The sequence below is a fragment of the Stenella coeruleoalba genome (genome assembly GCF_951394435.1).
Source record: "Stenella coeruleoalba genome assembly, chromosome: 12".
NCBI classification, from domain to species: Eukaryota; Metazoa; Chordata; class Mammalia; order Artiodactyla; family Delphinidae; genus Stenella; species Stenella coeruleoalba.
In genome coordinates, this window is record NC_137158.1 from 45,399,834 (window position 1) to 45,427,525 (window position 27,692).

At 38.5% G+C, this 27,692-nt stretch overlaps 1 protein-coding gene across 2 annotated transcripts in view; it reads right to left on the minus strand.

The window, feature by feature from the left end:
* The window catches only part of HS3ST5 (heparan sulfate-glucosamine 3-sulfotransferase 5), a 289,600-nt gene that overhangs the window by 196,234 nt on the left and 65,674 nt on the right, over positions 1-27,692 (minus strand). Inside the window, exon 1 of one of the 2 annotated variants that reach the window (XM_079939650.1) lies at positions 15,017-15,223. The exons of the other annotated variant lie outside the window; for it this stretch is intronic. The gene's annotated coding sequence lies outside the window, so the exon portion shown is untranslated. Of the gene's footprint in view, positions 1-15,016; positions 15,224-27,692 lie in introns of those variants that run through there. 2 annotated transcript variants of the gene reach the window in all.

Sequence of the window (27,692 nt, forward strand, 5' to 3'; positions counted from 1 at the left end):
GTGTATGCTTCTGTGTGAGATTTTGTCTGTATAGCTTTGCCTCCACCATTTGTCCTAGAGTTCTCTCCGTCCGTTTTTTTTCTTAATAATTATTTTTTTATTTTAATAACTTTATTATATTTTATGTTGCTTTATTTTATTTTACTTTATCTTTCTTTCTTTTTTTCCTTCCTTCCCTCCTTCCTTCCTCCCTCCCTCCCTCCTTTCTTTCTTTCTTTCTCTCTTTCTTTCTACTTCTACTAATTCTTTCTTTCTACTTTTTCTCCCTTTTATTCTGAGCCGTGTGGATGAAAGGCTCTTGGTGCTGCAGTCAGGAGTCAGTATTGTGCCTCTGAGGTGGGAGAGCCAACTTCAGGACACTGGTCCACAATAGACCTCCCAGCTCCACATAATATCAAACGGCGAAAATCTCCCAGAGATCTCCATCTCAACGCCAGCACCCAGCTTCACTCAACGACCAGCAAGCTACAGTGCTGGACATCCTATGCCAAACAACTAGCAACACAGGAACACAACCCCACCCATTAGCAGAGAGGGTGCCTAAAATCATAATAAGGCCACAGACACCCCAAAACACACCACCAGATGTGGACCTGCCCACCAGAAAGACAAGATCCAGCCTCATCCACCAGAACACAAGCACCAGTCCCCTCCACCAGTAAGCCTACACAACCCACTGAACCAACCTTAGCCACTGGGGACAGACAACAAAAACAACAGGAACTATGAACCTGCAGCCTGCAAAAAGGGGACCCCAAACACACTAAGATAAGCAAAATGAGAAGACAGAAAAACACACAGCAGATGAAGGAGCAAGATAAAAACCCACCAGACCTAACGAATGAAGAAGAAATAGGCAGTCTACCTGAAAAAGAATTCAGAATAATTATAGTAAAGATGATCCAAAATCTTGGAAACACAATGGACAAAATGCAAGAATCATTTAACAAGTAACAAGAAGAACTAAAGATGAAACAAACAACGATGAACAACACAATAAATGAAATTAAAAATACTCTAGAACAAATCAATACCAGAATAACTGAAGCAGAAGAACGGATAAGTGACCTGGAAGATAAAATAGTGGAAATAACTACTTCAGAGCAGAACAAAGGAAAAAGAATCAAAAGAACTGAGGACAGTCTCAGAGTCCTCTGGGACAACATTAAACGCACCAACATTCGAATTATAGGGGTTCCAGAAGAAGAAGAGAAAAAGAAAGGAACTCAGGAAATATTTGAAGAGATTATAGTTGAAAACTTCCCTAATATGGGAAAGGAAATAGTTAACCAAGTCCAGGAAGCACAGAGAGTCCCATACAGGATAAATCCAGGAGAAATACTCCAAGACACATATTAATCAAACTGTCAAAAATTAAATGCAAAGGAAACATATTAAAAGTAGCAAGGGAAGAGCAACAAATAACACAGAAGGGAATCCCCATAAGGTTAACAGCTGATCTTTCAGCAGAAACTCTGCAAGCCAGAAGGGACTGGCAGGACTTATTTAAAGTGATGAAGGAGAAAAACTTGCAACCAAGATTACTCTACCCAGCAAGGATCTCATTCAGATTTGATGGAGAAATTAAAACCTTTACAGACAAGCATAAGCTGAGAGAGTTCAGCACCACCGAACCAGCTACAACAACTGCTAAAGGAACTTCTCTAGGCAAGAAACACAAGAGAAGGAAAAGACCTACAACAACGAACCCAAAACAATTAAGAAAATGGGAATAGGAACATACATATCGATAATTACCTTAAATGTAAATGGACTAAATGCTCCCACCAAAAGACACAGATTGGCTGAATGGATACAAAAACAAGACCCATATATTTGCTGTCTACAAGAGACCCACTTCAGACCAAGAGACATATACAGACTGAAGGTGAGGGGATGGAAAAAGATATTCCATGCAAATGGAAATCAAAAGAAAACTGGAGTAGCAATTCTCATATCAGACAAAATAGACTTTAAAATAAAGACTATTACAAGAGACAAAGAAGGACACTACATAACGATCAAGGGATCGATCCAAGAAGAAGATATAACAATTGTAAATATTTATACACCCAATATAGGAGCACCTCAATACATAAGGCAAATACTAACAACCATAAAAGGGGAAATCGACAGTAACACATTCATAGTAGGGGACTTTAACACCCCACTTTCACCAATGGACAGATCATCCAAAATGAAAATAAATAAGGAAACACAAGCTTTAAATGATACATTAAACGAGATGGACTTAATTGATATTTATAGGACATTCCATCCAAAAGCAACAGAATACACATTTTTCTCAAGTGCTTATGGAACATTCTCCAGGGTAGATCATATCTTGGGTCACAGGTGAAGCCATGGTAAATTTAAGAAAATTGAAATTGTTTCAAGTATCTTTTCCGACCACAACACTATGAGACTAGATATCAATTACAGGAAAAGATCTCTAAAAAATACAAACACATGGAGGCTAAACAATACACTACTTAATAACGAAGTGATCACTGAAGAAATCAAAGAGGAAATCAAAAAATACCTAGAAACAAAAGACAATGGAGACACGATGAACCAAAATCTATGGGATGCAGCAAAAGCAGTTCTAAGAGGGAAGTTTATAGCAATACAATCCTACCTTAAGAAACACGAAACATCTAGAATAAACAACCTAACCTTGCACCTAAAGCAATTAGAGAAAGAAGAACAAAAAAACCCCCAAAGTTAGCAGAAGGAAAGAAATCATAAAAATCAGATCAGAAATAAATGAAAAAGAAATGAAGGAAATGAGAGCAAAGATCCATAAAACTAAAAGCTGGTTCTTTGAGAAGATAAACAAAATTGATAAACCATTAGCCAGACTCATCAAGCAAAAAGGGAGAAGACTAAAATCAAAAGAATTAGAAATGAAAAAGTAGAAGTAACAACTGACACTAAAGAAATACAAAAGATCATGAGAGATTACTACAAGCAACTCTATGCCAATAAAATGGACAACCTGGAAGAAATGGACAAATTCTTAGAAACACACAACCTGCCAAGACTGAATCAGGAAGAAATAGAACATTTGAACAGACCAATCGCAAGCACTGAAATTGAAACTGTGATTAAAAATCTTCCAACAAACAAAAGCCCAGGACCAGATGGCTTCACAGGCGAATTCTATCAAACATTTAGAGAAGAGCTAACACCTATCCTTCTCAAACTCTTCCAAAATATACCAGAGGGAGGAACACTCCCAAACTCATTTACGAGGCCACCATCACCTTGATACCAAAACCAGAGAAGGATGTCACAAGGAAAGAAAACTACAGGCCCATATCACTGATGAACATAGATGCAAAACTCCTCAACAAAATACTAGCGAACAGAATCCAACAGCACATTAAAAGGATCATACACCATGATCAAGTGGGGTTTATTTCAGGAATACAAGGATTCTTCAATATATGCAAAAAAATCAATGTGATAAACCATATTAACAAATTGAAGAAGAAAAACCATATGATCATCTCAATAGATGCAGAGAAAGCTTTCGAGAAAATTCAACACCCATTTATGATAAAAACCCTGCAAAAGTAGGCATAGAGGGAACTTTCCTCAACATAATAAAGGCCATATACGACAAACCCACAGCCAACATCGTCCTCAATGGTGAAAAACTGAAAGCATTTCCACTAAGATCAGGAAGAAGACAAGGTTGCCCACTCTCACCACTCTTATTCAACATAGTTTTGGAAGTTTTAGCCATAGCAATCAGAGAAGAAAAGAAAATAAAAGGAATCCAAATCGGAAAAGAAGTAAAACTGCCACTGTTTGCAGATGACATGATACTATACATGAGAATCCTAAAGATGCTACCAGAAAACTACTAGAGCTAATCATGAATTTGGTAAAGTAGCAGGCTACAAAATTAATGCACAGAAATCTCTGGCATTCCCATACACTAATGATGAAAAATCTGAAAGTGAAATCAAGAAAACACTCCCATTTACCATTGCAACAGAAAGAATAAAATATCTAGGAATAAGCCTACCTAAGGAGACAAAATACCTGTATGCAGAAAATTATAAGACACTGATGAAAGAAATTAAAGATGATACAAATAGATGGAGAGATATACCATGTTCTTGGATTGGAAGAATCAACATTGTGAAAATGACTCTACTGCCCAAAGCAATCTACAGATTCAATGCAATCCCTATCAAACTACCACTGGTATTTTTCACAGAACTAGAACAAAAAATTCCACAATTTGTATGCAAACACAAAAGACCCCGAATAGCCGAAGCAATCTTGAGAACGAAAAACGGAGCTGGAGGAATCAGGCTCCCTGACTTCAGACTATACTACAAAGCTACAGTAATCAAGACAGTATGGTACTGGCACAAAAACAGAAATACAGATCAATGGAACAGGATAGAAAGCCCAGAGATAAACCCACGCACATATGGTCACCTTATCTTTGATAAAGGAGGCAGGAATATACAGTGGAGAAAGGACAGCCTCTTCAATAAGTGGTGCTGGGAAAACTGGACAGGTACATGTAAAAGTATGAGATTAGATCACTCCCTAACACCATACACAAAAATAATCTCAAAATGAATTAAAGACCTAAATGTAAGGCCAGAAACTATCAAACTCTTAGAGGAAAACATAGGCAGAACACTCTATGACATAAATCACAGCAAGTTCCTTTTTGACCCACCTCCTAGAGAAATGGAAATAAAAACAAAAATAAACAAATGGGACCTAATGAAATGTCAAAGCTTTTGCACAGCAAAGGATACCATAAAAAGACCAAAAGACAACCCGCAGATTGGGAGAAAATATTTGCAAATGAAGCAACTGACAAAGAATTAATCTCCAAAATTTACAAGCAGTCCATGCAGCTCAATAACAAAAAAACAAACAACCCAATCCAAAAATGGGCAGAAGACCTAAATAGACATTTCTCCAAAGAAGATATACAGACTGCCAACAAACACATGAAAGAATGCTCAACATCATTTAACATTAGAGAAATGCAAATCAAAACTACAATGAGATATCATCTCACACCGGTTAGAATGGCCATCATCAAAAAATCTAGAAACAATAAATGCTGGAGAGGGTGTGGAGAAAAGGGAACACTCTTGCACTGCTGGTGGGAATGTGAATTGGTACAGCCACTATGGAGAACAGTATGGAGGTTCCTTAAAAAACTACAAATAGAACTACCACATGACCCAGCAATCCCACTACTGGGTATATACTCTGAGAAAACCATAACTGAAAAAGAGTCATGTACCAAAATGTTCATTGCAGCTGTATTTACAATAGCCCGGAGATGGAAACAACCTAAGTGCCCATCATCGGATGAATGGATAAAGAAGATGTGGCACATATATACAATGGAATATTACTCAGCCATAAAAAGAAATGAAATTGAGCTATTTGTAATGAGGTGGATAGACCTAGAATCTGTCATACAGGGTGAAAAAGTCAGAAAGAGAAAGACAAATACCGTATGCTAACGCATATATATGGCATTTAAGAAAACAAAATGTCATGAAGAACCTAGGGGTAAGACAGGAATAAAGACACAGACCTACTAGAGAACGGACTTGAGGATATGGGGAGGGGGAAGGGTGAGCTGTGACAAAGCGAGAGAGAGGCATGGACATATATACACTACCAAACGTAAGGTAGATAGCTAGTGGGAAGCAGACGCATAGCACAGGGAGATGAGCTCGGTGCTTTGTGACCGCCTGGAGGGATGGGATAGGGAGGGTGGGAGCGGGGGAGACACAAGATGGAAGAGATATGGGAACATATGTATATGTATAACTGATTCACTTTGTTATAAAGCAGAAAGTAACACACCATTGTAAAGCAATTATGCTGCAATAAAGATGTAAAAATAAATAAATTAAAAAGTGGCTACCAGAAAATTTTAAAGTCCATATATGACTCACAACATTTTTCTAGTAAGCAGCACTTGTCTAAAGAATTCAACATTATGTGTTAAATGAACAAGTGAATGAATGGATGAATGAGTGAAAGGTGTTTGCATCTAGAGCTGCCACTACCAGAAGGAACCATACCTAACTTTTAATAGGATGATACTCAAGAATAATAAGTCAACGACTATAGCAGACTTTATCAATGTTCCCAACCCTTTACCTCTTCCAACATCCATGCCCATTGCCATGTGCCTTTGTAGGCTGTCCTGATAAAAAGGGATAATCTCTTTCCCTACTCCTTTTCTTTGAGTTTGTTCATAAAACATTAGAGAGCACAATTTGTTCAAAAGCCTGAACAATGCTTTCACTATTGTGTTTTCTCATCACCACTTCTGCTACTGCCATGAGAACTTGGGCAGGCAGGAGGAGGATGGGAGACATGCAGAACTAAGCTGCCCTAGTGGAGCCCAGCCTGATCCCCAGTCACATGAGTACACAGCTGAGATCATCACATATCAACCCACTGCAGCCTAGATCAGCCAATCCCAAATGACCCACAAACCATGAACTAGATACATGCTTACTATCGCACACTGCTGAGATTTTGCACTTGTTTGTTATCCGGTCTACTTTGAGATACCTAACTGATATAGAAGTGTAGTCTTCAAAACTGAGCTTTCATTTTGAATGTAAGAATTCACAGTGGGGACCTTACAGTCACACTTGAAAATACTCCTCTCTCTAACCTCTTAGATAAAATAATTTTTGCTATGATGACATGTATGGGAACTAGGGCAGATATTCTAGTAGGAGCTGGACCAATTCATCCTAGAAGTATAACTCATTGATTATCACGGGGAGTTTTAAGGCAGGCATCAGCAGGGATGCTAAAACTTAAAAGGAATGGAGTAGCATAGCATGATTCTTATTTTTCCAAGCAAGTGCTGGATTTGTTAAAACGGTCCTTCTTATGAAGGTCCTTAGGTTTTTTGTTGTTGGGGAAAAGCTGTTAATATATGCGTACTCCCAGCTTTGTCTTATCCCTCTGCTTGATGAAGGTGGTACTGGCTTTGTCCACTAGTCATCCCCTGCTTTGCCCTCTACATGCTCCTGGGAGGGATCTCCTACTGCCTCATGGGTTCTTTGGTCTTCTGTGATGCTGAATAAGAACGACAGAAAACTGGAATTGTGGGTAGAAAAGTAAAAGGGTAAGATTAGGAGAGTAGTGTCCTTTTATAAAAGACAGAAAAGCTGTAGAAGATCAGGGATGGCACAGTGTTTTGTGAAGGACTTTTAAATAAGGGGACTCAGAGAAAGTGCGGGTAAAAGGGACCATGGATAGAAAAGGAAGGGAGATTTTAACAAACATTCCTGAAGGTTTTGTTAAGTTCTCTTCACATGATTTTAAAAATGTAGCTAGAAAATGAGTTAATTAATTACATAATTTTTTTTATAAGACCACCAGCTTCTGTGGGTCAAAGCTTCTGCCAGTGATGACCTTGTACAAAAAGTTTAATATGGAAGGAAGTCATAATGTGGTGGAGAGAATGGAAGAACACATAGACCTACAGTGATATTCACTTCCTATATCACTTACTAGCTGCATATCTGGACAGTTACTAAGCCATTCCAAAGCTCATTGTCTTGATTTATACCACGGAGAAAGTTATATACGTCATAGGTTGTTTTCAGGCTTAAATAAGACAGTGAATATCAAAATGCCTACCACGTTGCTTAGACATTTATAAACATTAGTTGAAATGTTGGGGCACAGTATTTTCTTTACAAAATTCAAAGTTTGGTCTATAGTCACTATAAAAGTTGACCTATACACTCAGGCTATGCTCCAAGTTTAGTAGCAGCAGCCGACTGCTTAAGCAGTTGCTAATCGACAAACAGCTCTGTTTTCGTTACAAGTTCCTTTTATGGAAGGCGAAAGAAGCTATGCTCAGTACCAGGCATGGTCGATGAGGAGCTTCCAAAGGAGAGTGAACTTAAATGCTGGGAAACTCAACAAACAAAGTGACGACTTATAGAGACTTTTTAAATTAAATCACTATCCTTAGTTACTTTGAGAGAAGACAGCAGAGGTATACCCGTGATCAAAATAATGTCACATATTATTTTCAGTACTGAAATTTGGAAACATGGTGCTACTGCATGGGAATTGATTGTGGCCTGATAGAATTCTAGTTTTTACTAGCAATACAACCAGTGAATCACAAGGTGGCATCTAGGTTTTAGATACTCTTCAGCATGGAAGAGCTATATAGAGCTGTGTAGAAAAGGCACTGGCAATCTGTGTTTTGAAATTGCAACACAAAATTGCTAGCTGATGCTATGTAAGCAGCAACTTGCCTAAGGCTGCAAGGAATGAACATAGGCATAAAATTAGATTAAGATAAATATGCTTTTCTGGAGACTGGAAAACACCAATACAGCATCATGCTTCTGAATTTAATGGGGGTTTAGAGAAGGACGGGAAGTAGTACGGGACCGAACCCACTGCTTTGAGACAGGGATGAATTGCAAAAATCCACCTGGTTCTTCTCGTGTACGTGTGAATAATGCTTAACAGGAAATGGCAAATCAGGATCATCATCAACAATAATGTCTTGGTATGCAGCCAGCCTACCGGCATAGACTGCTAGGCTGGAGCTCCACAGGTGAGAGGAATAGATGACAACAGCGTAGCTGAGCACATGTGGTTTGGTGAGTTGATGTGGGGACAGCCACAAGCTGCGAGGACAGATACAGTCTTGCAAGGACACCGAAACACAATTTCAGGGTACATCATGGAGGGTGGTGGACTACTGGAAAGCAAGAGCCTGATAGATTGCTCTGACACATAGCAATAAGGAAGAGTGGCCTCGTTTCCAAGGCAAACCTGGTGCAATGAGCAGACTCTCAGAATCCTAGGCTCTGCCCACACCAGTAGAAGCCATACAAGACAATTCACTATGCACACACGGGTGGGAAAGGAGTGCTGCAGGTATGTGGTATCCAAACCAGGTTAGTTACACTAGAGCCAAATCTGGAAAACACTATGTACTGTTTACTCATATAAAGGTAGGAGTTTTATGGAAAGGGCCTAGGAAAGATATTTCAGTCAAGTCTCATGACCTCCGAGAAGCTGCGGCTTAAATGATGGCATAGCACGTATCTTCAGGCTTTGAATACAGGTAAATAGAATAAGCATTTTTACAAACTGATCTAGCCTGGGAATGCTCAGTGGCTATAACTAGTGTACAGCAGTCTACAGACATAATGCTTGATACATGTGGTGTATTATATCCTCTGTTAATAAAATGTCTTAAAATAACTTTGAGGAAGAGAGCTTGCCCAACATTTAATTATTTCCATGATTACTGGCAAAGGGAAACATGTCACACAGCAATAGTCCATGAACTAAATTACCAGGGGGGGAATTACTAAAAACATGCAGGCATGGCTGAGTTTTGAATTTGTCAGATATCATCTCGTGGCGTAAGTCACAGTGTTTTCGTGGGGATGAAAAGTGATAATAGATATAGATGGGGTTTGTAAGTCATCAAGCACTGTACACACATATTGCAAGCCTTAAAGTACAATCAAGAGAACTTCAACAACAGTGTTCCAAGCAGACCTACTACAATTTGCTCTTCTACTCATTTCAGCTTTAACAGACAGTAATATAGTTTGTTTGCTAGCCTCTTAAGCTAAGGCAAGTAAAAAGCTTTAATGACGGCTTAAGCAGCATTTTTATAGCAGTGCTCCTATTAAGAGAAAAAAGGAATAAACTCTCATCCTCTTGTTGTCGTAATAGTCTTGAAAAAGCCATCTTCCCACCCCAAATCAAGTTTTATGCTGGCTAGTTTGTTTGGACTTTACACAACTTCTGAATGTACGGCTGGGTACTCTTTACCAATTTGCAGTTACTGAAAAGGACATAGGTTGTGTTCTGTTCTACTTGTGTAACAGGACCACCTTCAAAGAGGATTTCTTTTTTAGCTCGACTGTTACTTTATTTATACTGATTCCCCACCCCGCAAAACGAACCTCCCCAAACCAACAATTTGAATTCAAAGGTAAACTCTAATCTACCACAACCTAGTTTCATTTATTGTGTTAATGGGAATAAGAATAGTAAGAGCAGATTAAACAAAAATCTCTTCCAATTTTCTCTTCATTTCAATCAGAGTTCCTAACTAAAATAAAGTCATTTTTATCCATCTCTTCCTTAATCTTTTGCCTTCATCCTGGAATTGGTAATTCACTCAACTGTGGGTTATTGTTTCTCATCTTTCCAAGTGCCCTTCTGTGGCTAACCCTTTACATTTGTTAGATTGCAACAGGGCAGTTCTAAAGCTTTACTGAATTTAACGCAAGCGACCACAAGGAGAGCACTCTGTCATTTTCTAGTGGTGTCAGTTTGTACTGGAGGTACCAGCCAATCGGGCAGTGAGAGTTAACCTAATGGCCACTGACACATTAGGCTGTTTTCTACTTGTTCTTTAGTGATGAAAACAAGAAAAAATGTGCATCTTCATGAGAAATGAGAGAGATAAACCAAGAATGAGAGATAAACTTAAGAAAAGTAGAAAATAAACTTAAGGTCTGAGTCTAGTCAGAGAAACAAGGGTGACTGACAGAAATGTGACTTTGAAGAAAGCACTGGGGCTTCTATAGTGTGTAATCCACAAATTTGGTGATTCCAAAATATCAGGCCATGTTTTATAAAGAAGTTGCTGTCTCATTTAAAAGTTTGATAGTTGAAAATAAATTTAAGGAACTCCTTGGGGTTAAGCATTTTGTCTTCTAGTCATTCAGTTTTCCCAGTGCCCTTGAAAACTGCTGCATCCCATATTTGCATTTCTATATGTTATTTAATATCTATATTTTTTTCTATTATGTATACTGGATAGCTCAGTCTAGGTGAGCATAAATAACATTGAGCAGAGTCAGAAACATCAATTTTTATTATTTGTTTTTGAAGTCAAAAGAAAATTATTTTACTAACTGAATTTAAAAGCCTAAACTTGTTTTGTTAATAAATAATAATATATGAAATATGCACTATGAGATCCACCAATTATATATTCATATACATAGATGGTGATCCTTTTTGGAAATATAGTGAATAGTTGAAAATGAAACAGCAACTAATATTTGATTAGAATACAACGTTATGAAGATTGCTATAAAAACTATGTGTCTCTAAATAAGAAGCAAACACTAACAGTTTGCTACAGAAAGTTCCGTTAGCTTTTCAAGATTCACCCAGCAAATAATTCAGATATTTACCAGACAGTCTGAGAAAAGAGTGTATGATCACCAGATTGTTGTGCATTACTTCATGGTTCATTCAATCATCAAAAATTTACTGAATGTCTGCTATGGGCCCGGCATTGAGTTAGGTTGTAGGGATAAAATAACAAGGACAAGCAAACAAGGTCTCTTCTTTCATAAAGCAAGTGTCTAATAATTTTCGAAAAAGAGGCAAATTTGTAGGACAATAAAAATTGCAATAATTAAAATAAAAGTTAATAAGACAGCCCTCACTTTCCACGGTTCCAACATGTTTGAATTTCAGTACTGTGCAAAGCAAAGACTGCCTGTAATATAATATCGGCTGTTTTAGTCCCAACGCAGAATTTTCAGGCTGAAGGTACTGTTTATTCAATCACGTGTCTACCCTGATTTGTTTTTTATGTTTTTTTTTGTGAATATGCTATGTGAGAAGAACATCTGTGACACTTTTGGTGGTCCCTGCTGATAACAAGAGTGCTACCTAGCTTTTCAGAGTCTGGTCCAGACTAGCCCGTTTAATCAACGAAATACGTGAAATAATTTTCTTGTAATTTCCTCTCCTTTCTTCCTACTTAAGAAATGTATCATATACCAAAGAAGTCAACTCCTAGAAATTCATTGCCTTGTGTCTATGCTTTTTATTAATATTCTTTTAGCACAAACATGCTATTCAATAATTAACTTTTTAGGCCCAGGGGAACCTCTTACATGTTTTTCTTCTTCTATCAACTATCTATTGCTTGTACTTTCATTGTATCAACAAGTGTCTTTTACTTTATTCGGTCATGCATTCAAAGTTACAAGAAATAATTTGAGTGGCAAACGAGGTATGAAAACAGAAGCCCTTGGCACTCCTTAGGTGTACACCTCAAAGCTCCTTTTTGGTGGTGAGCACTGTCCTGTTCTGGTGCGGGCACTGTCCTGAGGTGGATGCCCCCCTTTAGAACTGAAGTACTCATTCCTCCAACATCTAAGAGTGTTGACTGCAGGCAGCTCACAGTTGCATCCCTCTCTCGGCATCGCCCTTGACTGAAGGGAACTGCCTTACCTACGGTGTGCCCCCTCCCCAGGGGTAGTGTTTATCCAGTGATTGGTCAACGTGGGATACAAAGGCTGGGACTCTTGCCTCAATGTATGACAATTCTGAGGACGCATCTAGGTTAAAAGCTCCCATGATAACCTGGGGTCACTGTTGTAACAGCTCACAGGTGACCTTCTCCACCTGTCCAATCCTGCTTCCCTCAATTCCTTATAGCTGTTATTCCACACTTCCCCAAATTCTATGTATACAAATTTCCCTTGGAATGTGTTTCCGGGGAAGTCAAAGGAGGATATAGCACCAAATAAAAACCAAAGATAACTAATATAAAAATAGATCAATATGAATCTGATTTCTAATCCTTACCCATTTTCATGATTCTTACCATTCATGTAAGGAAATATTACTTATATAATACCACATTCTACAAAATTTTATAATATGAATATTACTCATTGTTTCAGACTGAATTTTAGGAAATATTCTGAATTCCCTAAATGCTTCTCAGAAAATATTTTTTAAGGATAAAAAATTTTTATAGACCAAATACATCATTATGATGAAATGGGATGGAAGTAGACTGAATACAAATAAATACAATGTTAAGATTTGAATCCTTTCGGAGCTAACAATAAATGTGATATATTTTCAAATTTTACATTTCATTGACTAGAATATGAAGGAGATAAAAATTTAGCAGCGAAAGAGAAGAATTCACCAAGTATACGACCATAATAAAGATGTTGCCAACTCTGGTATGAAATAAGGGATAATTTGTCTTCTCTTGTGTTAAAGTTTGGCTCTTTGTTACTTTAAGTGTTAATTTTCAAAGTATAGGGTATAACTTCAGTCCAGGTAAGCAAGTGGATTATTGAAAGGACAACAATAATCCCATTGCTTAGTGTCTACATTATTGGATCTCATCGGCAGATTCACTTATCTGTTAAGAATTCCACTTGCTTACTCATGACCTTAAAGTTGAGTATTTAGAAGTATTAGCAAAGTAGAAATCTTTCTCAAGTGTTTTGAGTGAGTAAATGGAGCAGGGAACGGAAAGAATGTCTATGAAAGGACTTACTAATAGCAAAATATCAGAAGCATGAGAAAAGGGCCTGTGAAATATAATCTTCAGCAATGAGACGTGTTCCAAGAAATGCCTTTCTGATTCATTCAGTTAGCACTGGGGAGGCCCTGTAGCAGTAAGGATATGTTTTAAAAGTATAAAACGTAGTTAATTTTGCCATTGCGGTAGCATTAATGTGGGAGAGTGGTTTTAAAATTGCCTTTCAGCAGCGAAGCACTTTCTTCAAATGAAATCTTATACAGAAGCCCAATATGAAGAAGAAAGAAGAAAGAGGACTAGCTCTGTTTGAAGTCAAGGTCAGGGGCTGGGAGTTCCAGTGGTGCAGAACCCCTCAAACTCCAAGACACACTAGAGAACTCCTAGGACTCCAGGGATCAGAGTGGAAAAACCAACGGGGGTATTGGAAAAGCTCTCAACTGTGAGCACTTGAGTGTTTAAAATTTTTGTTGCCTCCCAGCATTTATTTTTCCATTTCCCCTTCCTATCAGTATTTTGGAATTCTCAGCATGTATTCTGGATAGGTTCGACACCATTCCTGACTCTGGGAATGGCCTCCAATTGGCTTAAGCCAGTCCGCATATCCAATCTCCAGGTCACACTAATAGACTTAATAGATTCAGGGTTGAATACATGATCCAACTCAGGTAATGAGAGCTGCAAGAATCAATTACAAGTTGGTCTTTTTTTTTTCTATCCTAAGAGCAAAGTGGTAGATTTGTATCTGAAAGCGCATAACCCCAGGAGCTGCTGAGTTGTTATACTGTGACAGTAATGGAGGAGGATTGCAGAATGGAGCCAGCACTGAGGAAGTGGCCCTGAGAACTGGAAACAGAGTCATTGTCCAGAATGCATTTGAGCTACGGGTCACGAGTTGCCCGAAGCCAGCCAGCCTTCTCAGCTACATGACAATAAATTTCCTTTACACTTTAAACCAACTTTTAATTGGGTTTTCTGTTATAACAGGAAAGTATCACCACTGGTATCTATTTCATCCCAATACCTAGAAGAGTCAGTCCTAGCACACAATGAGTAGCTCAGCAAATATCTGTTGACTGAGTCATGGGTTCTAATGCCCATCTTGCCCCTAACTAATTCATTTTACTCCACCAGATATTACTTCCTTTATTTGTAAAATAAGAAGGGCTGCTCAGATAGTTCTTCAAAACCCATTCCTGCTCTAACACTATGAGTCTCTCTATGCCTTTGTGCAGATTATTGCTTATGTGACTGCTTTTCAGCTAACCTGCAGAGGTTTGAGAGTTAATGAACTGATTCAATTTTGTAGAAATTTAGCCCACTGAGGATTTTTCATTAGCTGTGGGTTAAGGTAGCCCCGTTCCTCCCTCAGGTGACTGCCTGATTGTGAAATTATGGTAACCCACAGAAGAGAATCTGTACACTGGAGGACTGGGAATGTTGAATTCATGGGAATCAAAGCCGGGTTATCACTATTTGCTTGAGAGTATCCGGAACATCTGTGGAGGGGGATGGGTATAAGTTCTAGATGACTGCAAGAGAAAACTGTATTATTTGAGGATAATTGCAAGGATACCTATAATTCTTAATCAAAATTTCAGAATGCTAGGGGCCTGTGAGCAGAATGTGCTGAGAAATGGAAAGGAATGCTTTCTTTTGTAAAAAATTTAATCTATTCAATACCTATAAACTCATGCCAACTTAGGCCTGACCCCGACTGCGGCTTATGGCAAAGCACCGTCATCTTTGGAGCTTCAGAGGATAGGATGGGTGGGTGCAGAATCTCTGTCCTTTCTTTATAAGCTTTCATATTGTAGGCTGTTCCATCACAGTCACAATCTAGAGCAGATTCAATAGAAATATAATGCAAGTGAGCCATAAATGCAATTTAAAATTTTCTGGTAGCAACATAAAAAAAACAGTAACAAAAATAGGTGAAATTAATTCTAATAACTTATTTTATTTAATCCAATATATCCAAAATGTTACCATTTCAACAGGTGCTCAATGTAAAAAGTTGTTAATGAGATGTTTTATATATTTTTGGCACTAAATCTTAGAAATCTGAAATTATAACACATTTCGATTCAGATTAGTTACATTTCAAGTGCTCAATGGCCACAGGTACTCTGTATGGATCAACAAAGATCTAGAGAATGGCTCCTTCCTCCCAGGTTTTTGTTTTGTTTTGTCTGGGGTTGGGTAGGGTAGGGGGATCATAAGTACACACACTATCATCAAACACTAGTTTAAATCTGAGGGGCCAGCATGTCTCTTCTCACGAGGGATAGAAGTTTAAGATGACCCAGCATTGGGCAGGAGTGGCGGAGTGACAGGGAAGGAGAATGGGGAAGGCTGTGGGCTTGTACTAACATGTCTAAACTGGCACACCAGGTCCAGAAGTTTAGATGTGATACTCAACACAGTTAGGAGCCACGGGGAATGTTTACACAGGGGAATGACATGATTTAAGCAGTGTTTTAGGTCTTCAGTCTGCTTGGCTTCTGTCTACAGAATGTGTGGTGAGACAATGTTTCAGATAGGAATCTATTTTTTTCTCCTGGTAATTCTTTTTCCCTTTCTTCACTCAAGCAGACAGCAGAATCTCTGCTCATTGCCTCAGGGAAGGAATATAGCAAGGTGAAAAATAGAAATGTTCTCTCTGGCTTTTCTGATCCAAAGTTGCCTTAGGGCAACTTAGAGGTTGTGTGAGGTAGGTTAATAAAAGAGAATGTGGAGGTGCAGGGAAACTGTTTTGGAAAGAAACACAAAGCTAGAAGGGCAGTCCTCTGAGCAAGGAGGAAAATGGCGAGAGAGAAGAGAAGGAGAGGAGCAAAGAGAGAGAAGAGAAAAGTAAGAGAGAGGAGAGGGTTTGAGCTTGCTTCTTGGAAAACAGGTCCTCTTTGAAAGACTACCCAGAGAAGAGGCAACACTGCATGAAGAAAATGAGTGTGTGCTACAAGAAGATAGATGAGACCACAGACAACCTCGGCAAGATTTCTGTACCCAAGCGTGGGAAGGATGAAGCAGAACAATGCACGCTGTGGTGGTGGACACCTCATGGCCACCAACGAAGACCAAGGACCAGATTCTCATTTGTCTCTGCCCTACAGGATGATCTGATACTGCGGAAGACCCCGAAACGCTCAAATGAGTGTGTTTAAATTTCTTATCATCCTGGTACATTCAATATGATTTCAGAATAGAATTTGATTGGACTTTGGAAAATTGTGTAATCTTTGCTGTACATCTGAGTTTGTGATTGAGATTCATATCAACAAGGGTGCTAGGCTGAGGTAACAGCCCAGTTACCTTCCAGAGAGAGAAGTAGATGGTGTCAAGTGCTACTTAGAAGGCAGAATTGGCAGTGTTTGCTGAATGGAAGCGGTGGGCTGAGGAGAGAGAAGAATCTGGGCATATCTTAAATTCTGACCTAAGAAAACAGGGAAAAATTTGAAAACATCTACACATCTGAGATATTCACCAAATATTAGGTACTATTCTAAGCTCTTGACAGATAGTTCATTTTAACCATATAATACCCCTATGACTATTATTATCACCCCTATTTCCAGATGAGGACCCCAAGGCTCAAAGAGCTGAAGTGACTTACCCAAAGTCATAGCTGAGATGGAACAGAGGCAGGATTTCAACCCAGGCAGTCAGGGTTCACAGTCTGGTTTGTACATCTCTACTACTATCAGGTAACAAGCTAAACAAAACTCAGGATTTTATTAAAACTAACAGGAAACTTATAGAAATACCCTGCTTGAGGCAATCCTGTATTTTTGTTATCAAGGTCCTGGATACTGAGTAACTTTTGTCCAGAGTCTGTGCCTGTCTTTAATCCCTTTATGTGTATATATCCTACATGTGGGTCTCTTTTTAATAAGTTATTATAGACTTCAAATCCAAATATAAACGTTCTTGAATCCATCTTCCAATAAATTTAACAACTGAGCCACAAAATGCAGAGGCTTCCAACGGCCTTTCCTTACACACAAATAAAAGATGGCGCCCGGGTTGACTTCCTTCATCCACATGTGCCCTCCTTTGGAGAGCTGATTTGACCCTGGGGAAAAAGTACCTGAAGATTTGGCTCCTGTTTCAGATCTTGAAGACTCAGGATTCCCTGATGGGATTCTGTGTACCAACCAGTTCTCACAGAAATTTGAATTTAGATTTTAAAAAAAAGTTCCCACTTACAGTACTAACTGCACACCATCAGCAGCACGGCAACATACACTAGCAGGGCAGACCAGTGCTGTGTAAGACTTCGGGGGATGGAGGAGATGCAAGGCCAGAAGGGAAGATGAGGAAGGCATTGCAGCTATGGCCCTGGGCATGGTGATAAGCTGAGTGTCTCGTCCTTAGGCTTTAGCAGTGGGGGGACACCTGGGGACAGGGCACCCCTCGGCAGTGCCTTCTTCCCTAATTGAAGCCCTTTTTGCCCAGTCTCCTTGCCCTAGTTCTCAATCCTTGTTGGTAGGCAATTTCCCCCCAATTTAAAAACTGCTGGCTGTCCTGACCTCTTGTTATATTCCTCTAACTGCCTGGAGTCCCCAGTTTTGATGTTCTTAGCTCTGTTTTACCAAGGTTGACTTCCATTTGATAGGGTTCTTTGACTCCAACTGAATTGCCAGCTCCTGGTTATTTAAAATTATGGAGACAATAAAGTTAGTAAGACATGGGTTCTGAAGTAGAGATGATGCGGGAAACAAATACTTAGAGCAAGGCTTTGGACAAGGAAAGACTTAATAGCTTAGATTCTCATCTGGAGATAGTAAAAGTATTTTCTTATTTTACACTCCATGCACAGGCCACATCACACTGTCTGGCCAGTAGTTAGGTTAATATTAGCTATTAATATTATTATTTTTTACTGTTATTATTGATCTGAACCTTCAGATTAGCCTCAGTTTTCTTAGATCCTACTCAATACCCTTTGTAGATGAACTATTACATGTTATTAACCAATTAGTAATCAACAATGATTAGGAATCATTATTGTAGCCAGTAAAAACATGAGCAGTTAATCATTTCACAGAGGATTTTGGAGAAAAAGTTTTTGTGTCTATAATTTACGATATCATTGCCTTTCCATCAATCTCTATTTCTATATACTAAATTTAATAACTATTTATATAATTCTTTAACACTCATGTGACATCATGGTAACAGCTTTTAATGAATATGCATCATGTCTCCCCTCCTAGATTATAACTACACAAGGCAGGACTGTGTGTCTCAGTGCTTTGTGTCTCCACAGATTGTTGTTTGGCACATGGCAGAAATGCAATTAAAATCTGTTGACTGACTTGTCCTGTTAAGTAAGGGAGAAGACATGTACCACACACTGTAAAACGGGTACTCTTCTACAACTAAGTGGTTCTTCTACCAAGATAGCACTTTAGTGGTTAAGCCGCTAAACAATCAAGTTTTAACTTTAACAAGTTTTAAATCAATGTGCTTGTACCTAGAGACTGTCATACAGGATGAAGCAAGTCAGAAAGAGAAAAACACATGTCTCTTATTAACGCATATATGTGGAATCTAGAAAAATGGTATAGATGATCTTATCTGCAAAGCAGAAATAAAGACACTAACATAGACAACAAAGGAGTGTATACCAAGGGGCAAGCAGGGGGTGGGATGAACTGGGAGATTGGGATTGACATATATACACTATTGATACTATGTATAAAATAGATAACTAATGAGAACATACTGTATGGCACAGGAAACTCTACTCAGTGCTCTGTGGTGACCTAAATGAGAAGGAAATCCAAAAAAGAGGGGATATATGTCTATGTATAGTTGATTCATTTTCTGTGCAGCAGAAACTAACACAACATTGTAAAGCAACTATACTCTGATAAAAATTAATTTAAAAAATCAATGTGCTACCTCAGTGTGATTATCTTTATTTATTGAAAAGGATATTACTAAGATTTCTAGACATTTTTTGCTGGAATCCCTTAACACATAGATATAGATCTAGATAAGATACAGAACAGATATAGATACAGACATAGATATATGTCTGAGCGATGATTTAGAGCTTCAATCTGCAATGCACATGCTTCTCCAAACATCTCAAAAAGCAAGCAAAAATTCCTATTTAACAAAAAGCAACTGATGGCAATAAAATTCTATAAATTGTTTTCACTTTTTAAAAGTGGAATTTCTCATTTAGATTTCCCTATTTTTTTTTTTTTTTTTTTTTTTGCGGTACGCGGGCCTCTCACTGCCGTGGCCTCTCCCGTTGCGGAGCACAGGCTCCGGACGCACAGGCCCAGCGGCCATGGCTCACAGGCCCAGCCACTCTGCGGCATGTGGGATCCTCCCGGACCGGGGCACGAACCCGTGTCCCCTGCATCGGCAGGCGGACTCCCAACCACTGCACTACCAGGGAAGCCCCATGTCTTTTAAAAATGTTTCGTAACATGTATTTTTGATTAAGTTGTACCAACATACTTCCTCTCACTTTTAAAATGAAATGAGAAGCATTTAAAATATTGCAAATATATTAAATTTTTTCATAATATTATATATATCTAATCTTAAAATGACTGAAATAGCAAAACAGCAATGTTACTTAACAATAAAGATAAAAGTCAAAGGAATGTAGAAACTCAACTACTTAGACTGCATGAGAGACTATGAACTATTATATTCTCAGGTTAATTGATAGTGATTCAGGATCTCTTCTTGTTGAATAAGTTTTTATTGAAGAAATGCTATCAAAAATATCTTGTTCCCTTAGAAATATACTAAATATAAATGAATCTTTCTTTGATAATTGAAGATTTTGCTCTCCCTATGAATAAAACCAAAATAGTAGTAGTAGTAGTCTTGAAAATATAGACAATGTAGGAGATCTAAATAAACATATAATAGTATCAGGTTGCTATTGTTTCCAGTAAATTCCCTATATAAGTTTGCTTTCTTTTAATTATCATCAGTGTAGGTCTGGAAACAAGGGGTGGAGGGATGGCTATCTCTGTTGGACTCCAGCTGACTGAGATTTTTACAAAATACTCAAAAAATGAAACTTTTTTTTCTAGTAGACAAGCCTTTAATAATTAAATTATAATTTTCTTTCAGGACTCTGGGCCTGTCAGACATACTTTTTAGTAAAATATTTCAAGATCTTTATTAACCACTTTCACTCAGGCAATTATAACCTCCATCTTAATATTCAAAAACAGATAAAAAGACTTGGAAAAAAAAAGATTTTCAATATGCTTTCAACTCTTATATACTATCTTTCCTCATTAAATTTGGTAAAAAAAAAAAAAAAAAATTCTTCTTAGCTAGTTAAACAGTGAATTATCCAATTCTCCAGATAAGAAAAAAGCTATTTGAACTTCTAACGTATCTCCTAATCTTCAAAGCTTTGAAATTTGTTATTTTCAGGTAGCTTTCTGCCAACCTTGTTTTAGATGGAATCTCATTCCCTTTTTAAAGTTTCTATGGCTAGTTTCTAACTGAAAAAGAAAAGCAAAAATCTTGCTGATAAAGTCTGAAAATGAGGTTGTGTTCAGGTGGTCCATAAAAGTGTTTACGGACGACAATGTCGGCAGCACCCTGACCTCTCCAGGGAAGGACGAAGGGAGTGTGGGGCTCAGCCTCCATAGTCTTCTTTCAAAATTGGTCATAAGAGAAAATGGATATGGAGAGAGATTCATCCCCCATCCCATTGCCATCAAGTGTCAACAGTAATTAACTAAGTGAAATAAGCCAGACAAAGACAAATATTGCGTGGAATTATACGTGGAATCTTTAAAAAAATGTCAAACTTACAGAAACAGAGAGTAGAAAACTCGACTACTAGGGGCTTGGGGGTGGGGGAAATAAGGAGAGGTTGTAAAAGGGTACAAACTTTCCTCTATAAGATGAATACGGTCTGAGGATCTAATATAAAACATGGTGACTATAGTTGATAACACTGTATTGTATAATTGAAATTTGCTAATAGAGTAGAACTTAAATCTTCCCACTCCCCCTGCAAAGAGACAACTATGTGAGATGATGGTTATATTAATTAAATAGATGGAGGGAATCCTTTCACAATGCATACGTATATAAAAACATCACACTATACACTTTAAATATCTCACAATTTTATAAAGCTATTGAGGTATAATTTTTAAAAAACAGTAATTAAGAACAGAAAAGTAACACCCATATTCATTTGTAAGGAGAGAGATTTTTTCTAATTAAGGAGGTAAAAGCTAATAACATGGTATAGTGAAAGAATCTGAAATATATAAAGTATAAAGAAAAATATAAAGTGTTCTTATAATAGCATAGCCTGAAAAGACTCACTATCAACCTTGTATTGGGTCTCTTTCCAGACTATTTTCTAGGCATGTCTAAACAAATATTTTTTTTAAAGGATCATAATATGAATATTATTTTGTAAACTGCTTTTTTACTTAATATAGTATTGCTCTTGTTCTAAAAATAAAAATAGAGCCACATTATTACATGTATGATAGCTTCATATATAGATAATACATAAATTATTTAACTCATTCCTTATTGATTGACATTTAGATTGCTTCTGAACCTTTGCTTTTATAAACTCTAAAAACCCTAAAAACATTGTCTGCATATCATGCAATTACAGAATTATTTCAGGATGCCTTTCTGGAAGTAGTAATGTATCAAAAGGCATGCATAATCTGCATTTTGATTTATATTTATAAACTGTACTTCTAATGTACCACAGTATTCCCCCACCAATGTTATATGAAAATGTCCATTTCTTCAACCTTACTCATTATAATAAATATTATAATTCATCTTCATATTGCCCAATGGAATTGTTTTAACTTGATATTTTTATTACTAGCGAGGCTGAACATATTTTCATGTGCTTATTGCCCATTTTCATCTTTCCTGTCCTCTCAGTTTCCTAATGTGGTATTTCTTTTTCTTTCTTTCTTTTTTTTTTTTTTTACTACAGATCTGAAAGAGTTTTTCACGTTCATTCCATTCAGTAGGTATGTGTGTATCAGATATTCACTGAAAAGCTTGGGTTGGTGTTGTAAACCTGACAGTTGCAGCCTATGGGAGGCATTTCAAATCCAGTAACAGGTGTGGTCATCTATGGGGAGAGTTCGGAAAACAAGATAAATGGGTCTAGGACCCAGGAAAACCCAGGAAAAATGTCTCATTGAGAAGTTGGGTAGAAGAAGATAAGTCAGCAAAGGATACAAAGCAAAAACTGTTTACATAAGATAGAAAGGATGCCAAAAGGATATGGTGTCACGACAAGAGAAGAGAATGTATGAAAATGGAGAAAGGGGTGGATGATGTGTAATTCTGCTGAGAGGCCTAAAAGTGTCCATGGGGTTTGGTTGCCTGGAGGTCACTGGTTCTCTTAATATCAAAGCAGTTCTACTAGAAAGTGGGGGTGGTAATGGTGCAGAAGCCAACCTGGAGTGGGTTAATGAGTGAAATGGATTCTGAATGGCAGATGTAGCATGCATAAACACTCCTTTCAAGCAGCTTGGCTGTGAGAGTGGAGCGGAAAGATTGGGTAGTTGCTGGAGGAAGGTCTGGGTCAAGTATGGATATATTAGCTCACTTTGATGGAAATGATCCAGTAGAGGAGCAGCTACATTGCAGGAGAATGATAGGAGAACCCAAGGAGATAATTTTTTAAGAAATCAAGAGTCAACTGGTTCTAGCAAAGGACTGACTCTTCTGGATCTCTCTGGTCAATGTCACCAATGTCCTTCAGACCAAATCTCATGACCGTTTTCAATTCTCCTCTTATTAGATATAGTTAACACCATTGTCTACTTATTCCCTCTACTCCTTGTCTTTCATGACACCCCTCTCTTCTGGTTCTCTTCTGTCCTTTCTGAGTGTATGTTCTAACCTTTTGGGGGGGCATCTCTTCTTTGCCCACCCATTCTTGGTGCATTTCAGGATTCCACCTCTGGTTCATTTTTCTTCTCATTCTATATGTGTCCCTAGGTGATCTCTTTTAGTCTTATGGATAAAATATAATTTATATGTCAATGGCACCCACCCTGCAACCTAGTTCCAATCTCAGGAAACAGAATTTGTATCCAATTGCTTGAGAGACACCTTCACCCAAATGTCCCACAGGTACCTAAAACTCAAGGAACCCAATCTGAGCTCATCACTCTCACTTTAAGATTTGCTTTCTATCTTCTGTTCTGTTAGTTAATGACCTTGTCAACTACCAGCTGTCATATCCAGAAACCCTTGGCATATCCTACTTCTTCTCCCTCCCCACTCATATGCAAGGCTTTGCCATATTTCATTGCTAATTTGAAGGAATCATTACAGGGGAAAGGGTTGAAAATAAAGGAGATTTGATTTTCTTTTTGAAGAAAGAAGCAAGGTATTCCATTTAGATAGGGTTGAGAAATATGTTTGTGATGTGATGGTTAGAGGTAAGTGGAGGTTTGATATTGTCATGGAGAACTAAAAAAGAGAGCTGGGTAGGAAAATATAACAGGACTGACAATGTCGATATTGTGTTGGGCCCAATGAGGAGAAAGACTACTTATTGGCTTATTGGTATCCTGCCTTAACAAAATTAAAAATGAGTATTCTTATCTGGTAGTTTCTAAAGTACACTGGAAACGTTCTGATATTTACCTTGAGGATGGGTTACAGGGGAGACCAGTTTTATGGGGTCTTTGGGCTCTGCCTTATTGCTCAGGTTGTTAGTCTCAAAGGCAGAAAGCCAGCTCAGAGGTGGGTGGCATCAGCACTGTCTGTAGGGAAAGCAAGTAGTTTAATTTCTGGGTATCAGTGAGTTTACCTGCCTGAAATATCCCTTCTCTCATGTTTGTTGATGCCCTAAATTTGCCTAAAGGAAAATTCTGCTTGAATTCAGAGATAAGGTTTAAAAATTAGGGAGCATTTCACAAGAATTTGAACTTACAAAAGTTTAAAAATTGGTTTTTGAAAATAAATGGAGTCAAATATCTCTCTTCTCACTTTTAAGTTAAATGGAGAAGCATTAGTTAACTATATATAAGTCAAGTCTCATCGTGAGAGAAGCAAGAAAAACAATTACTGATTGTCATTTTCCATTTTTAAATGCAATGTGTGGGCTTCTTTTTGAAAAATTCTCAGAAATGCATCAAATTATGAGGAATAGAAAACAACATTAATACTTACCATGCAGGTTTGAGAACCATAATTTGCCAGTATTCATGTCAGTATTTTTCTGCCTCACAGACATGTCACCAAGAACCTTTTAAGATAGATGACAAGCACCAGCTTTTTTTCAAAGAAATGTTTGCTCCAATTTTTGTTGATCAAAAGTATCAAAAGGATACACAAAACGTCTGTATTTGAAATAACTTAAGTGGCCAAGCTAAGCTTCTTGTCCACGCCCAGTACTCAAATAGTAGTTCAAATATACTAGGGAAAAATTCCGTTTCAATTGTAAAAAGTATGTCTAGTTGCCTATTAGATACACTTTTTGGTACCTGTTATTCTCACGTCTGCAGAGAACAGGGGCTCCCACTTTTTAGTGCATCTTCCTTGTCTTGCCTCTAAACAAAAATGCCAGCCTCGGATCAAAGCACAGTCACATGTGTCTTGACACAAAATCTCAGACATGGCAAATGTGACACAGAATGAATTGGTCTTTCAAGAAGCATGAAAAAAATAATAAAATAACTGAAGATTTATTGGTAGATAATTTAATATTATAAAAAATGGAAGTTATAAAAATGAGTCAGTATGATAAAGTTATTTTTGCAATTAAAAATCCAGCTACTGTGCAGAATATTGAGAAAAGAGTGTCCATTTGCCCTGGCTTCAGGGTGGGGCTCTGGGCCTTGAGATGAGGGATGGTGAAGCAGACACTAGATCCCAGAGGACAGATCAGAGATTCAGATTCAGAGAAGACAAGGGAGAGTCCCTCTTCCTAGAATCAGGGTAGCAGATGTACTTCTAGCTTCTGGACTGGGCTGTTTACTTCTCTATTTATTTTTTATAAGGCAGGGGTTTGGTCAAAGGAATGACTTGCTAGATCCAGGGAACAGGCTGGACCAATCAATTAGGCCAAGCTACCATTGGACCTTAGAATTCCCGAGGGCTTGGGAGACAGGGCCATGATGAACAGAAGCCAGACAGAACATGCAATTTCTTTTTTGTACAATATCCACATCAGTATACTCTTTCACAAGTTCCAGGTCACTGCTTTCAGAAAATGTGGCTTCCTTGGACATCTTCCCTGGGAAAATTTGTGTTGCTGCCCACCCTTCCTCTAGTTCTCATGATACAAGTCCCTATGAACACAATTAAGGAATAGAGAAAAAAAATCAATTTATAAAACTTTGTCATCTGTTCCTGGGTATAGACATAGAACATTAAGTTTGTACACCCCATATAGGTCCTGAGCTTTCTACCAGACAATCAATCATGAATGTCCACTTTCCTCAATCATAGTCACTATGATTGGCCCAGGGAACCTCTCTCTCCTGGTTCTTTGACCTTGTGTGCTGTGTGGTGCAGACACTCATACCAGAACCCGAGTCCTCAGGGAGCATTCAATACCACCGTATGTGCAGCTTCCCACTCCTCCACCATCCAGGGGTGTAGGCTCACTCAACTCTCTAAGGGGGGATCTGACATAGAATGTATTCTTATTGTTGGAATAAGAAGTACTAATGGATAAAAGGATAAGAGGGAAGCTTAATCAGATCTGCCTCAGTTTCTCTCCGCCACTGCTACTCATTCTCATGACTTAGAAGAATAGAAAATAAATAGGAAGGATGGAAACAGTACACATTCCCCGAGCACTTCCCTAATATTTTTATAAACAGCAGTTAAAACTGTTTCTTTAAAACTTTTCATCCTAACCCAACTACAGGAAGAGACATGTCTGAAACAGTATGAATTCTGCTCTGACCAAGTCTCATCTTCCATTTCCCAAAGTATAAACTACAAGACACCCACAGGTAGTTGCTTGTCAAGCAACAATCCAGAAATGAGGAATTGAGCCATTACTAAGCAATTAGTCATTTCTTTGGGCAACAAGTACTGAAGGCAGCAGTTAAAAAGTTGGAGGGGGCTTCCCTGGTGGCGCAGTGGCTGAGAGTCCGCCTGCCGATGCAGGGGACATGGGTTCGTGCCCCGGTCCGGGAAGATCCCACATGCCGCGGAGCGGCTGGGCCCGTGAGCCATGGCCGCTGAGCCTGCGCGTCCGGAGCCTGTGCTCTGCAACGGGAGAGGCCACAACAGTGAGAGGCCCGCGTACAGCAAAAAAAAAAAAAAAAAAAGTTGGAGGTGTGGTAAGAAATATTTTATTATCCACTGTTAACAATTTAACTCAATTTTAACTTAAAATAAGCTGAGGAGGGAGTAAGGCATAAGGGTGGAAACTACGGGATAGATGGGTTTTAATGAGTAAGAGAGACCAAGCTGGTGCCCAAGGCAGTGTGTGATCTGGATGAAGCCCCACACCAGAGAGAGACCTGACCACGGAAGATCACTGAATATGCCAAAGAGGAGGTGGTGGGACTCTGAAGATGCCCCGCAGGCCTCACTCCAGTTCTCCAGTATCTCAAGTTGCAGAACTTACGGTCTAAGAGTTAAGAATTTTATGGACTATTATATCACTACCTTTCAACACTTAACAATTTATGATTCTAAAATTTCATTAGTTGCTCTTCTAAAACTTTCCCCGAAAGTATAAACCAGCCACATTTTTGAAAGGAAGCAGGAAATAGATTTGTTGATGTATCAAGCATGGTGTTGGGCAATATTATTATTACCTCACATAACCCAAATTCTGTGAGGAAAGAGTTATCTTCTTGTTCTTGTTTTTGTTTTTGTTTTGTTTTTTTTTTGCGGTATGCAGGCCTCTCACTGTTGTGGCCTCTCCCGTTGCGGAGCACAGGCTCCGGACGCACAGGCTCAGCGGCCATGGCTCACAGGCCCAGCCGCTCTGCGGCATGTGGGATCTTCCCCGACCAGGGCACGAACCCGTGTCTCCTGCATCGGCAGGCGGACTCTCAATCACTGCGCCACCAGGGAAGCCCTATCTTCTTGTTTGATGGGTGAAAATAAACTCACAGTGATTAACCATCTTACCTAGTATCTCAGAGCTCTGTGCAACAAAGCTCTAAGGTCGAATTCCAAAGCTCATGCTCTTTCTAATCACATCGTGATACTGCTATGAAAAACCCAACATATACATACCACCCACCAAAACAAAGACATTTCAAAGGGGACAGAGATGGCTCTAAGAGGTACATGAGCATTCTGAAATTAAAGCGAAATTTGAGTGGTTGTGTGATTTCTAGGAAGGGACAGTTTATAATTTTTATCCAACTCGCAAAGGGTTAAG